This window comes from Stegodyphus dumicola, chromosome 9, assembly GCF_044657685.1.
Source record: "Stegodyphus dumicola isolate Sdum_Otavi_A_Nest chromosome 9, ASM4465768v1".
NCBI lineage: Eukaryota > Metazoa > Arthropoda > Arachnida > Araneae > Eresidae > Stegodyphus > Stegodyphus dumicola.
The window spans coordinates 135,268,477-135,281,452 of NC_140776.1; the positions used below are offsets into that span (position 1 = coordinate 135,268,477).

General features: G+C 32.6%; 1 non-coding gene across 1 annotated transcript; it reads right to left on the minus strand.

Moving 5' to 3' along the window:
* Window positions 1–7,422: 7,422 nt before the first annotated feature.
* On the minus strand, window positions 7,423–7,504 carry TRNAS-UGA (transfer RNA serine (anticodon UGA)). Its single transcript has one exon. It is a non-coding gene; the product is annotated as a tRNA-Ser (tRNA).
* Between the last annotated feature and the right edge of the window lie 5,472 nt (window positions 7,505–12,976).

Here is a 12,976-nt window from a genome sequence, read left to right on the forward strand (position 1 = left end):
TTTTCTTCTGCATTTTTCATTAATTTCATTCTAAACAAAATGAAAGCGAAATGCATTAATTTGTTGCAGTACAACTGCTAAATGTACCCTATAAATGCATGTTAGCACACTATTAAAGCAGGCTTTTCATAGAAATAGAAATTCTGGCAAACGCTTTAATGTTTCTGACGTTTGAAATATACAAGAATGACATATTGCTCAATGGAAAATATTTTCTGCACAAATTTTCCCAGAGAAGACTAACATTTGAGAAACTGATGTTGTACTTACTCAGAATAATATTCTGAATGTATTGAAACAGTTTTGAAATGAGGGTTTTCCGTAATATTCAAAACAATGTAAAACATATTCCCGTAATCGGTTTGCATTCTTGTATAAAAATAGTTATCAAATACAAATATTGCTGATATATTATCTCTATTTGTTTACATCTGAAACTACATTTAGGTATTCATTATTTCTAGATCGAAAGTGTAGGAGAGTAGGATGTTTCCTTTAGAAATTCAAATCCCAGGAAAGCAATTAGCATACATATTATACGAATATAAGTTCTATGTAAGAAATAGATGTTTATTTTGGGTGCATTGTAATCATTTTTAATGTATTTATAGTCATCCTTTATTCATAAATCTAAAATCTTTGCTTCGAAAAAAGTATCTGAAGTTACTTATACACCTCCATATACTAATTTTAACTATTTAAAGTTTATATTTCAGTTTACGCTTTTATTGAGTAGATAATGTTTAAATATCCGTAGCCATTACAAAAGAAAAATTCTGTCATTGTTTTCATTTTTCAGGGATATTGAGGGGGTGCGGAATCATCATAAAATTTACAGGTACGTCAAACGCAGTGATTCAAAAACAAACAAACTGGATTAATATTTTTTTTTAATTTTGTTAATTATTACTATGACTTTTTAAGAGATCAGACTGTTGTTATTAAATTACTGAAGCTAAAATACAATTCTACAAAATTTTCCTAAAACGTCCTTATTTACGTTCAGAAATTTAAAAAACACAGAGTCATTGAGAAAAAATGCTGGGCTAGTGTCATTAGGTAGTTTTTTTTTTTTTTTTTTTTTTTTGCCCGCAGGAAATGTGAAAAACGTGCAATTTGTTAGTCGGGAGTGGCCCTCTTAAATACGCTCCGAAAGTGTTGCCATTACACCACGAAGGCATGCTGAAAGGAGGGAGGATTAGAATAATGCTTATAACATAACTGTATCACGCAAAAAGTAGCCCGTATATGTTTTACTACCACATTCAGAAATTTATTAATTTCTATAAACAATTCAATATATTTTTATATATGTACCAGTAGTTATTCAACAGAAGTCAAGATGATATTCATTTCCATTCCACCGTTTTAAACCATCTTCAATTTTATGGTTTCAGTTGTACCTGTTGTTCGACGTTTCAGGTGGCTGACATATGTAATTTTGTCTCCGTAGACAATGTTCTTAATGTTTCCACAGAAGATAAAGTCCACAGATCTGGGTTTCATCGATGCCGCGGGACTTAGACATCCCCCCCCAATAGTTATGTTATTTTAATATAACAAAGCACATGAAGGCTATCAGCCTAAGACAAGAGAGACTTTCGAGGAGGATTTTCTTGGGAAAACTGACTCGTATCCATGTTACCTATGGGAAAAACACACCATGCAGCCAAGCGCCGAGGATCGAACCTGAGTCGAACTCTCTGCATTCTGCCTATAACTATTGGAACAGTTGGTGGCATGAGTTGAGAACCTCTCATTTAAAGTTGCAGGCATCAATAGCCATCTATGCGTAGTTAAATTTATATTCTTTAACTCAGTTTCAACAAGAATTATTTCGGTAAGTTTTTGATTTCATTATTTAATTAGGTTGAGATATCCTGGCATTCTTTTTCGATGACCCCATATTTCATTTTGAGTGTAGTTTGTTTTTTCACAGATATAGTTTAAAATATATCCTCCAGATATTGAATTATTCCTACTTTAATTTCTTAAACTATGATATCTCGGATAAATAATTTTTCTCCCCTGGAAAAGCGAAAAATAACTTTAAACACGATTTTTATTGTTGATATGTTTTATTTAAACATTAAAAGTATCAAAGTTTTAAAAATTTTCACTTTTTCCCTGTATGAAGCAAAGCTTTAGTTTCTTCTAGAGAGATTTTGAACTTTTCTAAGCTCTTTTCTATCTTAATGGTAGATTGATATTTAGAATCGCAAGTTCTAAATGTTCGTATGCTTTTCATGTAAAAGTCCCGAGAATTGATTTTCGGCTTCTTAAAAACCCGTGAGCAATTTTTAAATCCACATTAAGTTAGTTGATAGTATCACATATTCTTTATTTCGATGTTTTTAACTGAACAAGTACATCTTTTCACATTTTTTGTTGCTTAACTGCATAAACATGTAACGTATTATTTACTCGAGTATTTCCACCTTTTATTTACCAAATTTAGCTTTGAAAATCGAGAGGGGAAGGAAATTACGAAAATAATTTAATATATAAAGGGCGCGGCTACAGTAAAAAATACCAAATGAGAAGTATTCATTCATAAATTTTTAATAATTATCACAATTTTATTTTTGTTAAAAGAAACCTACATTGCAACGCGGATGCATAGTAATGTTAACAGTACTATATGACATATCTTCCTTTCTATGTCTCTGTATCTTGATTCACTCTCGTCTGCTCATATTGTTGGCCAGTGCTAACTTCCTAGACCTCAATGACCTCACATCTTCCAATAATGCTAGAACTACTTCGTGTTTCCTCTGCTGAAGCTTGCACATCGTCTTTGTCCAATCTTTGACACTGTTCACTCTGTTTTCCCAACTACAATGATCTTCAAAACCATGAAGAACATCTCCATTTCTTTGAAGAAGCTCTTTAATTTCTTATCAGTCACAGCCCATGCACATAAAACCCCCCCAAAAAAATCTATTCTTGAGATAAATCAACGACTGCGGGGATGAATTTTATTTTAAAATTTAGGGAACACGAATTTTGATTGCCTTGAGAAAATGGAAAATTGTGTGAGTATTTAAAAAGTTTACAAATACTTGTGCTTAAAGCCACGGGGGATAATAATGTGAATGGTTAAACTTTTATGACTAAATACGATATATAAAACCAGTTGCATACTGGATTGAATATAACAGGTGAGGGATGGAATTAAATAAAATATTCAATGATGAAAATTTTGCTATCTCTATTTAAAGTACTAAATTTTTCAGTTCTGAAAGTCTGGGATTAGGCATCATTTTTTTTTCAAATCTTTAATGTATGAAATATTTAGCAAAACTCTTTCCCTATTATTAAATATTTAGCAAAACTCTTTCACTATCAAAAAATATTAGAACAAGTTTCTGCTTTGTTCTAATATTTTTTGCTAGTTTGTATTTAAAAAGATATAATTTAATTAATATAAGGTATAGTTAAATAGCTTATTATGATGTTATTTATTTAAATAGCTTATTATAATGCTATTAAACTAGATCAAAGAAACACGAAGCAATTTTGAGGAGAATTGTGTAAGGAAATTCCTCCTTCCATTCCTTGTGCCTTCGTGATGCAACTGAAAGCATGTCCTGCGCGCAACTGGTAACACCACAGTTCAAATATGAGTAAGGGAATTACTGGTTTTTTTTTATGTATTTTTCTTTCGAAATAAATCTGGTGATTCTATAGATGTGTAGTTGCCAAACTGCTTTTCACCTGATTAACAAAGGAAAAAGGTTGCAAGAAATGCTTTAAATATTAGCAAATGTGGAAGTTTTATTAATAAGTAGTAATTCTGGCACAGGATCCAACATGAGAACTATATTTAAACAAATAATTATGCAAATAAATATTTTGCTGACGTCGAAATCTTTCAGCTTCTTGAACAGCAGTTTTCACTAAAGCTGCCAAATAAAATTAAAGCATTAGCAAATCAAGTGTGAAATAAGATTAACACAAATTTTTACCATCAAATTGAAAGAATAAAAGATGTGCCTCTTTAATGTTATAATAAAAGTTAAAATCAATATTCTGATAGCTATAAGGATTTTAAATGTGTTCCAATATTTGAAATACTTAAGTGACTTTTTGGGGGGGATAAAAATTAGTAAAAACATTTCTCTGTGTATGTATGTATATATAAAATTTAAAAATAATGATGTTGTAAAAACAATTGATGGCGTAGCACGTAGATAGCACAGAATGTAGAATGCTGAATCCGTAATAAACTTAGCAATATTGATAGCGTAAAACGTAGATCCATAATGAAGAGCAAACTTGCGAAAAATGGCATTTGGTTATGGTAATGAAAAAGACGTAGCAACACTATGTCATAGAATGTTGATCCATGATGAATAAGTGGCGTATTAAATATTCATCTTTATTTTACTTGATATTTGCGGCCACAATTCCCTTGGTTCTCTCTCTCTCTCTCTAATCGTCCTGTTGAAGAACATTTGCATTTTTGAAACTGTTACGTTAGGAAGAGAAGCATCACATTAATGGCAAGAGAGCTAAAAGCAAAAGTGTGCAATTATCCAATATGGAAGCTTATCAGGTTCTGTGTTCCGCCTTACTTTCTTTGGGAACATGCAAGAACCTGACGCGAAACAGGGAGCTTACTAAAGCTATGTTCAATAAATGTGGGAAGTAGACAAGATGCACAGGAAGGGTATAAGAAACCCTTTATTTTTTACTCTTTACAATAATTTCCGGACTTCGGAATACAGAGACCAACCACTTGTGGTCTGAATGTAAGAATATCAAAATATTAACTAAACTCTAACTTAACTTTGGAATAATAAACAAGGGCCTACGTGGAAGATTGGCCGTATATTAACAGGAAGCCGTATGTAGTACAGAGAACTGTTAACACTACAATACGTTTAAAATTATCAAGAGGATTAAACCTCTGGCCTGGAAGGCAACCAGCAACCGAGTAAACTGCTAAGGCACGCGGCCTGCTTCTAACTAACTCCTTCCTCTCTCTCGCTTGGCAAAAAGCCACAACTTAAGTACTTGGCGTTCGCCAGACAAATTTGCATAAATAAGTTAAAGCTTTTAATTCTGGCCGGAAGTAGAAAATAAGAAGTGATAGTAAAGATTTAAAATAAAATAAACGTTAGTAAAACTTAAGATCCTTACAAGCTTAGCAAAAGAAAGATTTCAGTTCTTAAAATTTTGAATTTAAGTTCCGAATTAATTAAAGTTTCGGTTTGGATCCCGAATTAGTTACGTCATCAGCTTTATTAAGTCATATTTATGGGTTGATCTAGAAATGACGCAGTCTAGAGAAATTTTGATGCATTGCAGATGCTAGGAGAGGAGCATATAAAATCAAAAGAAGAAATTTAAAGAGCTCTTGCTAATTAAGTTAGTATTATATTAAAAGATTATTTTCTTATTTGATATAACATATTTTATTTCTTTTCCTGGGAGCTAATACAAAAACTCTTCTAATATATATGTATACGTATTTACGAGTATATTGTACTTTTACGGTGCACTGATGGTAGACTTATATATATATAATAAATTCCGTAGATAAATTTAGCCTTTTTTGCTTTGAATGGGAGAAATATATATATATATATATATCAAAATTATAAATTAAATTAGCAGTAGCCCTGTAACTCTTCATTTTAATTTGTATATCTCTGTTTCCTGTTCTAAAACTAGAAATTGCTCTAAATAGCTTTTCTGAACTGCGTCTTTTCAAATTAATCCGTATCATGCCATCTTATGTAAAAGTAACATTCAGGATAATTTTTGGCCTGTTAAATTAAAGAAACTTTTGATTATATTTCTTTTTCTTTGAATGTACACTTATTTTATTCCTTTTTCCTCTCGTCTTGCTGCTGTCAATGCGCATCGTTTGTCTCTCCTTCATTGTCCAAATATGTGAATAGCTATAAAAATTTTAGGGAATCGCAGTCAAAATGATGTTGATTTAAAATATATATCTCAAGAGTGTCCAGTAATACATTATGTCCTGTTGTTTTCGGTCACATTTTTATGTTTTCCATTTCTATTATGTTCTGATGCTACCGGCTGTTACCAAATTAATGCAATGAACCATCGTTCTAACAACTGCCTAACTTCATTGTCGCTACGACCCATTCATCAAGGTATTAATAGATAATTATTACAAACATATGCACACATACACACATGGATATATCTATATATACTAAGGAAAATTTGCATCTAGTTTTTCAGTGTAATATTAAGTAAATAAATAAAACACCAAATGGTTGGAACTAAGGAGAAAGGCATGACAGCGAGAACTGTGCAAAAATTCAAATTAATGGCTGTGGCATAGTGTTGAGGATATTAATTTTTAAATCTATGATATAAAATTTTAACTTTCCTTTGTTTCAGTGAAATACAAATTTAATAGTCATTAGCATTTCTGTCCATATCATTGATATAAAAAATGAATTAAAATATGAAATCCAATTAATTCTACGCGGGGAAAAATACTCTGTCTTCCGGATTTTCCTAAACACGCAAATTGAAATTAGACTGAACAAATACTTTGTTGAAAGTCTTTTGTTGTGAAATCTACTAACTTTAATTTAAACGACTGAGTGTTTCTGAATGAGAATTCCAATCAAATGTGTAATAATAATCACTGAGGCCCATTCTGACAAAAAATACAATAAGCATAGAATATGCATATGCAGCATGCAATATATATATAGTTATATAAACCTTAAGTAAATACGTATATTCAGGAACGAACTTTGTATTTCTTCACATATAAAAAAACATGTAGTAGAAATGATTAGATTTCGTTTAAGTTTCTGACATCCTATCCGCTCTTGAAGGCTCATGGAAGTTGTCTCACACTAATTAGTAATTTGTTATTAAAAGTGAACCGTCTGCCCTCTTATTTACAAGGACAGTGATAATGACTGCTTACAAGTTTATCAATAAATGATATTTCCTATTTAATTTTTGATGAAATTCAAACCAGAATGATTTTTGATGAAATTCGAAATTCAAACCAGTTTATCAGTCAAAGAGATTAATAAATGTAGGCGCATTTCATAATAATTGTTACCGTTCTTTTAATAATACATTTATTTGATATACTTTAGTAACTTGGTTTTTATATCCCCTTTCACAATTAGCGTAATTAATGAGAAGCTTTTTTTTATTGTACAAAGTAATTGTTATGTAAAACTGCGTGCAAAGTATTTGCATATAAGTAATTGTTATACAAAAGTCCTTTGCTGCAGGAAAATTCTTCTAAATTTCGTCAAAAATTCAAAGCCAGTTCTTTTTCTTGAACAGCCGGAATTAAAACTTCTAACTCCTTTTTCGCATTATAATAATTAATTAATTTTCAAGCGTCTATTCTTTTACATTTTATAAACTATATCCAAATGCAACATTTGCATCCAAAAACAAACTTATCGCAGCCGGTAGGATTCGAACCTACGCGGGGAAACCCCAATGGATTTCAAGTCCATCGCCTTAACCACTCGGCCACGACTGCTCGTTATGACTTACGCTTAGGATGCACCTCTTACAGAATCAACGAAACAATTCAAATATTCTGTTATGAGTTTGCTATAGGTAACTTTTGAGCACGTATTGCTACTCAACAATTATCCTAGTTGCCTTCACAGTGCTGTTAAACAATCGAAAATAACTGCTGCATTTGCTAACGATAGGGCAGTATTGCCCAGGAGCCCTTGGACCAGCCGTGGACTGATTTCACGAAAGTTGTACACAGAAAGAGGATTTCATATACTTTTATAGGCATAAAATCTTCGCAGTGCCAAAACCAAATTTAAGTACAGCACTTTCAAATAATTTACCTGCATATGATTTTTAGCAATCGATCGCTTAGATTCATTTTGAAGCTTAGTAAGTGCATGAAACATGGAAATCCAATTTAGATACTCCACTGCACAAACTGATGATCAAACACAAATGCAAAATCGATGCAGCAGAACAAACAATAACATCACTTCTGGGTAGTCAAAAATTATAATGTATATCAGGTAATTTTTTTTTTCTATTATAACAGTATATATATGTGTGTGTGCGTGTATGTAGAACTATTTCATATATATGTCAGATAAAAAACCAAAATTATAATTTAAACTAACTGTAAAACATTAATTCTCCCCCTCTGTTCTAAAAATCATAATAACTTCTCTGGATTGCGTCATTTCTAGATCATTCGATTTTGCATGGCCTGCGCAGCGCATGGACCTTATAAGAAATAGACTAACCCAAACGGGTTTTCTCCCTCGTCTGAGGCGTTGCCGGCTGTCACCTTGATCACATCCGGAGGAGTAGGGACGACTTGCAGAAATTTAACATTTGTTGCCTATTGAAGCTTGTATAATTGTCAAGATAAAGCTGGTTGTAGCGCCTCGTTTCACAAATTAGAATTTCTAAATATTTTTATTTTTGAAATTGAGATTGATTTTTAAAAATTTAGCATATTTATCAAACATAATTACGTTCCAAATAATTATAAAGCTATTGTATGCTTTCAGGGTTGGTTATTTTTCAAGCTTTTCCTATGCTGTAAGGAAATTTGTAACTTCTTCTTTTAGAAAATAATATTTTAAATCTGAACTAATAGAAAATTTCAAACAATCAATTTTCTCTTGCAATTTTTATGCTTTTTATTGGTGTAAATAAGTAAAAAGTACTAAAATATTTAAAAAGGAATTTTTGAAAGTTTTGTTTAAAATTCTAAATTGTGCTGCTTTTTTAAAATTATAGATGAGTATTATAGCACAATTTCTATAAAGGAATTTTATTTTAATTATATTTCATAATACATCATAGTGATAAACACTTTTGACTCCTTAAAAATTTTTATACATTTAATTCTAATATTAAAATTGTATTTAACCGTAATAATTAATTTTGCTTGTATTTTATAGTGATTATATTTTTTAATTTATTTTTAGTTCTGCATAAGATTTTTTTAATTTACCGTTAATTTAATTTATTAACCCAAAACGGCGGTAGCCTAGAAAGGCTGTTAGTTTCGAAGCGGCATTTTGTGCTGTTTTACTATAAGTTTCCGTGTCTCCTTGCAAATTGTTGTTACAAAATATTATCGCCCTGTACTATATGTAAAGAAATTAAATAATGAAGAATCTTCATGAATACATGTATGTTTCTCGCACTATGACAAAAACGACAGCATCTAGACCCATCAAATTTTGAATAATGTAATCCTCCACCCGAACGTGAGCATCTGGACGGCCGAATTTCGAATTTGTTTTAATCTATTTCATATTTTGTAAAACTTTAACAAATTTTTGATTAACAAACTCAACGAGTTCAGAGCAAGCACTGTACAGAAAATAACAGTTTTATCTCCAGTGCGGAAATTCTAAAGATATGCTGTTTTCAAATGTATGTGGTTTCGGGCGAAGAACATGATATTCAATAAATATAGGTAACACACAAAACTTTAAAAAAAGGTTCCTTTTGGGCGTATTATAAAATCTGAGTGCTTCTAGATTTTATTTTATCTTTTTTTTTTTTTTCCTCGTCATTACGCTTAGAAAATTTTATGCTCCGAATTTTATGAATTATTAAAATAACTAACCCACTTTAATGTTAATAATTTAATGATCATATAATCAAATAAATATGATCGTTTTGTAATGTTATTATAGTTTGAAAATCACTGCGTGAAAATGTTCATTAAATAAAATTTAAAAAAAAAAAAGATCAGATTTTGTTTAATTTTACCTTATTTATTTTAAAGCATCACGTACTATCAATCTTATTTAATTTTACTTTATTTTTACGCAAAATTAAGTTCATAAACTTTGTGCTTAGAATTTTTACCGTTTTATCAAAGTAAAGATGTTTTTACAAGAATTACGCGAGAAAAAAATGCGCGAAATGCAGTAAAAAGTGCTTTAATGAGATATATTAAATCCTATTTGGAAAAAAAAACTGTGGTTTTCATAATCTCATCATTATACAACGTATCACGTCTAATAATTAAAAAGACTTATACAAACGCCTTAGGTTTCAGTGTTAAAGTAAAGCGATAAGCGATAAGCAACGGAGGACGTGAGCACTGTCCCTTTACCAAAAGGTTAATCGGTATAGCACCACGTCCACCTATGTCTAGAGCCTAAAGAGGAATCACAAGACGCCACGCACCGGGCGCCCTAACCCAGAGCCAAATTCAACCCGGGGGCAGTCCAACAGACCAAATGCCCATGAAAGACAGCCCCAACAACCGCCCAGGCCCCACATTTATTAAATAAAATAACAAAAGCATACAGGGCCAAACAAGGGCGAGTTTTGACAATAAATAGACAGTAGAATTAGACTTAATGACAATATAACATAAAAACAGAGAACATAGTGACATAATGAATGTAAATGATTACAGCAGTACAAAGAGGATATACCAAAAGAAATAAAAATAAAAGAATACAATAGCCATCAGTGTGTGACTGGAAGTACTGATACATGGGAAATGCGTAAAGCATTCAGAATTCGACTTAATTCAAAAGACTAACAACTGGATCGGGATACATTGCATAGCCAAGTACATATATTTGACAAACCAACATATTGAAAGTCAGTGTAATAAACTAGATATTCGCTATGACAAAGTCATGTTACAATACCTCAGGTAGTAGTGATGAGTCGGTACTACCGAACCGGGTATTCTGATACGGGTACTTAGTTGGAACGGGTACTGAAAATAGATACATCCAAGTACCCGTTACTTCAGTACCGAAATCGGTACTTTTCGGTATTCGTTACTTCTGTACCGAAACGGGCACTTTTCGGTATTCGTTACTTCTGTACCGAAACAGATACTTTTCGGTATTCGTTACTTCTGTACCGAAACGGATACTTTTCGGTATTCGTTACTTCTGTACCGAAACGGGTGCTTTTCGGTATTCGTTACTTTGTAACGAAAATATGCGTCTCTTTTCGGTATTTCGGTATTCGTTACTGGAGAATCGATGAGGGTTCAGCTCACTTCGGTTTTGGTACTAGGACAGTAGTATCTGGTTGTATTTGCGAAATGGTGATATGCACTCCTTGTGTCCATGAATGGTCTGCTCCTCAGACACTTCCGTAGTTGACATGTTTTCTGATATTTAAAATCTTACTCCGTACAGATAAAATCAAACACGTGGTGACGTGGCAGAGTTCCTTTAGTGCGCAAAATCGTTAGCTGCGTATTTCGGTACTCCAAATCGTTACTAGGACACTTCGGTACTCCAAATCGTTACTAGAGTACTTTGGTACTCCAAATCGTTACTAGGGTACTTTGGTGCTCCAAATCGTTACAAGGGTACTCCGGTACAGTAAACCGTTACTAGGGTACTTCGGTACAGCAAACCGTTACTCCGGTATTTCGTTACTTCGGTACTCCAAATCGTTACTTGGGTACTCGATACTTGAAATCGGTTTTCGGTACTTTTCAAAGTAACGGTTACTTGAGTAACGGGTATTTTGTACCGGGTACTTGTCTGTACCCGTTACTCTCGTACAAGAATGTACGAAGTTGCCCATCACTAGCAGGTAGTGCTGTGATACAGTTAAAGTAAACCAGAAGTCCAGTGTTAAAGTAAACCAGAACGTCCCTACTCTTTCTTGCCGATATGTCGGTGACGCGCGCCCCGCCCACTGGGTTAGTCTATCACTTATAAGGTCCATGGCGCAGCGCTGATGACGTAATAATCGGAAACTAAAACTTAACTCAAACCAAAACTTTTCTCTTCGTGTACTTCCATAACTACGCACTTCAGCGTCTCTTTCTGCTCTGCTTGGACGTAATTTCCCTATGCTGCTTCCTATTGCAATAAGATCAAAAATGTAATGTAATCTGTTCTTGAATAGACACGGCTAGAGTCCCAGGCAAACTGTGGCCACAAATGACAGTTGCAAATAAAAATGGAATTAAAACTACCTCGACTGCCAAGTTTTCTAGGTATTACCAAGTCAACATATTAGCATACTGCGCAATCAGAAATCTTCTTCAGTACGGATGTACGATCTATCGTATATAGCTATAACGCATCAGCACTGCTCCGTCTTTCCTTTGCGTATATTATATATATGTATATATGTGTGTGTGTTTTATTAGCCTAAAGGGGCGTTATACCTAAAGGGCTATAAGTCTCAAAAATGCATTTTGCGTCGTTTCACATTCTGCGTTGGTTCACTTTTCAAACTTTTGCCAGCAAATATTATAGCCATGCATTATATTTAAAGAAACTAAATCATGAAGAGTCTGCATAAATGCATGAATGTTTCTCGAACTGTACAAGAACAACTATGCCTAGAGCCATCCAATTTTGAATAACGTAATCCTTCAACTGAACATGGGCACTTGGAAGCCCGAATTTTGAATTCCGAATACTAATATTGTTTTATTATCTATTTCAGATTTTGTAAAACTTTAACGAATTTTTGATTAACAGGCTTCAGAATTTCAAAGCAAACAATAGCAACACTCTACCGAAAAAAAAAAAAAAAAATTATCTCTAGCGAGCGAGACTGCGTATCTGAAATTCTAAAAATATGCTGTTTTGCTGCTTTTAAATATTTTTTGATATTAATGATATTTTACAAGATATTTCTCCCGCCTTCTTAGCAAGCCTTCTTGGTGTAATGGTCTGCACGCTCAGCGCGTAATTGAGAGGTCCGCGGTTCGATTCCCGGCGAAGGCGTTGGTAATTTTTCATGACTCCTGCTTCCAATTAATCTAATGTTTTTACAAACTGAATTTTATGTGGTTTAAGTGCGAAGAGTATTATATTTAATAAATAAAGGTAACACGCGAAACGTTAAAAATACGCCCTTTTGGGCGTAATAGAAAAATATGATTTTTTTAACTTTACATATGAGCTAAAAATATGAATATTTAATAACAAAAATTAGATACTAAGCGAAAATGCATCTTTTAATGATTTGCACTCGGATTACAAATAAATAATGCACATTCTAC